Below are 3368 nucleotides of genomic sequence, written 5' to 3'. Positions count from 1 at the left end.
ACCGGTGCTGGCCCAGGTCGGCGTCGCACGAGGCCACGCCCGGGGACCATGGGCCCATAGGACGCCGGGTGTGGCGGGCCGAGGGGCCCCGAGCCCTGTGGAAGGGGAATGGGGTGGCGTGCTTGCGCCTCTTCCCCTGCAGTGCTGTGCAACTCGCCGCTTACCGCAAGTAAGAGCCAGGCCGGCGCGGGTGGGGCAGGGAGGCCGGGACTGGGCCGGGTGCGGTGCGGCGGCTCACCGCCACCTTACTGTCTGAGGTCGGGCCCTATAGTGGGGCCTGACCCCTTCCACATCACATGGGGACTCTCGGAGCAGTTAGGCCACAAGGCTACACCTGGAGCCCCAAAGCCCAGTCCCTAAGTTGTTCACTTCCAGGGATTCCTGCCCTGGAAGATGCAATTTTGTGGCACGCAGCCCAGGCCCTGGGAGTTTTCCCCGGGTGAAAGGGGTGACGGGGTGGAATGGAGATTTGGGGTAAAGGAATGAGTTCTCCAAAGATGACTCCTGACCGTTCCCATCAATTCAACAACTTGGAAATTTTTGCTTTGGCTGGCTTCGGAGAGAGACCTCCTTGATGGATGTGTGTGTGTGTGTGTGTGTGTGTGTGTAAGTGGGTCTGTGTGGCCAATGCCCAAGAAAAAAACGGTCTCAGTTGGGTGGGAGGGACTGGTTCCTCACCTCACAAAAGCCAAAGATTCCTGCCCACTCTCATCCCCAGCCCCAAACCCAGACTAATGCAAGCTTGACTTTAGACCCCAATGAAGGCTGCAGCTTCCCTGTCCCTAAGCTGTGAAGGGTTCCCTGAGCCTAATGCTTCACCTCACCCCCTTGCCCACTGGCCTTGTTCTTTGGGCTTTTGCACCTTCTCCTGCATCCATAGCTACTCCTTAGGAAAAAATCTAGATATGCACATGTGGAATGAGCCCAAAAGCTTCCTCGGGGCTTAGAGATATTTGCCTTGGAACTGGAGAAGCAGCCTAAAAGAAAACTGGAAGTGATGGCATTCTAGGAAAGGGAGCAGTTTCTGTATTTGGAAGGATACTCCTTGTATTCTTATTCAGTGGACACTGGCCTTGTCTCTGAATTAGACAAACAGCACATAGCCCAGAGAGCAGATAAGTCTTTATTTGTTTGTGATTTTTTGTTTGTTTGCAGCACTGGGGTTAGAACCCAGAGCCTCATGTATGCTAGGCAAGCCCCTACCACTGAGCTACAACTCCAGTCTCAAGAGCTGGTGAGCCTTGACCTCATAGTTTAGCCTTGGTGGCTAACAGTCAAAGGATTTTTGCCTTGATGCTGTCACTTGGAAGGCTCACCTGACATGTCAAACAAAATTTTTCTCACAGAGTCCTCTCAGCTGGCATTCATTTTATTTCTGTCTGGGAGGAGCATTCTCTTCTCCTTCTCTGAGGAGAGAATCATGGGTAGGATTGTGTGCCATATCTGTCAAGGCTGTCTTCCCTCCACAGCCCCCCTTGCCCTCAGCAACATCTGCCTGCAGTCTGTAAATAATCTCTTCTAGGTTTTAATAATTGAATTTCTCCTCACCTCACCCTTTCTCCACAAAGTGATATGGAAATCTTCCTTTGCGTGGGATAGAAATGTGTACCACAGAACTGGAAGCAGAATTTCAAAAGGCAGGTTCAAGTATTGTGGCTTTTCTGCTAATCACCGTGTGTGTGTGTGTGTGTGTGTGTGTGTGTGTGTATCATTACATTTCTACAACTCCTGTCTCCTGCCCTGTAAGGTCTTTAGACAGGAAGAATTATGTCCATTTGACAGATGCAGAATTGGGCTCAGACTGGTATACTACATCAGTGACAAGAGTTGAGTGCTACCACGGGGCTCTCTGACTCCATTTCTCATACTCTTTCTATTCCATCTTGCCGCCTCACTCTCCCTTCCCCACCCCTCTCTCCAAATTTATTTGACATTAATTTACTTAGGGTACATGAAGTACTCACTGTGTGCATAATGCTGGGAACAATGCAAGGATGGGAGGGGATGATCTCTCTGCCTCCAAGAGCTTACAGAGTAATATAAGAATAAGACCAGTAGACTAGTAGGTGCATCTCTAACCATAACATATGAAGTAGCATATAATTGTTGTGGATAAAGTGCTATAGAAATGTGCACTTTGGATGAGGGAAGAAACAAAGAAGGCATAAAGACTTCACAGAGGAGGAAAAACATTTGAGTTTGGCCTTGAGGTAAAGATCGGGAGAAAGAACTGCAGGTAATGTCAGCAAAGGCCAGAGGCGGGAAGGCATGCAGCATGACTGGAAATGCAGCAGGAAAGGCAGGTTGGGATATGATCTTGGAGGATCAGATTAAGGAATTTAGATTCAACTTGGTATGCAAGGTTAGCTGTGGGAAATATTTTTGCAGGGTGGGGGAGGCAGTGTTGTGATTAAAGCAGTTCATGTAGAATGATTGTCATATGGTAGCATGGTAGGATGACTAGAAAGGAGGAAGGTTAGGGTGGCAGGACCAGTTAGGAACCTGTTGCTCTAGTCCACATGGCAACTGAGGGCACCTGAAATAGGCTAGTGACCGTAGAAGAGAACAATGCATGGGAGAACAGAGGGTTACATGAGCTAGATTTGCTAATATCTTTCTTCCTGCAGGATTATTTTCTTTCTGGAAGCTAAAAAGAAGTATTTCAATAAATGGCAAGGCATAGCCAGAAAGCAAAGTGGTTGATTAATCACAATGTCATCCTTCCTACCTAAAGATGATATTCATGATTCATCATTATACTGACTCATTTCTGCTCTTTTCCTGACGACAAATTTGTAAAACAGGTGGATGGGATAATGTTACTGCTTCTGTTCGTGGGTTTGAACAAAGCATAAACATTTGGCATGTTCAGGAAACAGAGTGCTTAAGCCACTTGTCTGCAAACACAATGACACAGCTGGAACTTAAAACTGGGTCCTCTGGCTCCTGAAGCCACTCCAGGGCTCTGTCCACCATTTCACAGCAGAAATATCTGCTTATTCAAATTAAAGATCAAAAGAGTCCACTTGATAGTGTCTATCAGTAGGTAGGTTCCTGTCATAAACCAATGATAGATAACACAATGGATGGCTTAAAAATACATCAAATAGAAGAACCTCTCTCAACTTTATTTTTCTATCTAAACTTTGGTTTGGGTCCCTGCAGCTCTGAAATTGTTTAGAACCAATGCCATTTCCTTGTTGAACAACTGCTCCATGAGCATGTGTTTGGCTACATTTGCTGCTAGCCTGTGTTAGGTTGAAGTGTTAGCCATTCTAATCACACGTATCCAAGGTGTGTGGAATTTCTGTGCTGGCTGAAAGGAAGGGGTTACTGCAGTTCACTAGCTTATCCAGACTCCCGGGGGG

The 3368-nt window shown here is 47.4% G+C and overlaps 1 protein-coding gene across 1 annotated transcript in view; it reads left to right on the top strand.

The window, feature by feature from the left end:
* The first annotated feature begins 2 nt into the window (after positions 1-2).
* Positions 3-3368, top strand: part of Slc25a43 (solute carrier family 25 member 43) — a 44653-nt gene continuing 41287 nt past the window's right edge. The window contains exon 1 of the mRNA XM_015498550.2: positions 3-169. The gene's annotated coding sequence lies outside the window, so the exon portion shown is untranslated. The remainder of the gene's footprint in view (positions 170-3368) is intronic.

Source organism: Marmota marmota, unplaced genomic scaffold, assembly GCF_001458135.2.
Source record: "Marmota marmota marmota unplaced genomic scaffold, marMar, whole genome shotgun sequence".
Taxonomy (NCBI): Eukaryota; Metazoa; Chordata; class Mammalia; order Rodentia; family Sciuridae; genus Marmota; species Marmota marmota.
This window is presented reverse-complemented; position numbering and strand designations above follow the sequence as displayed.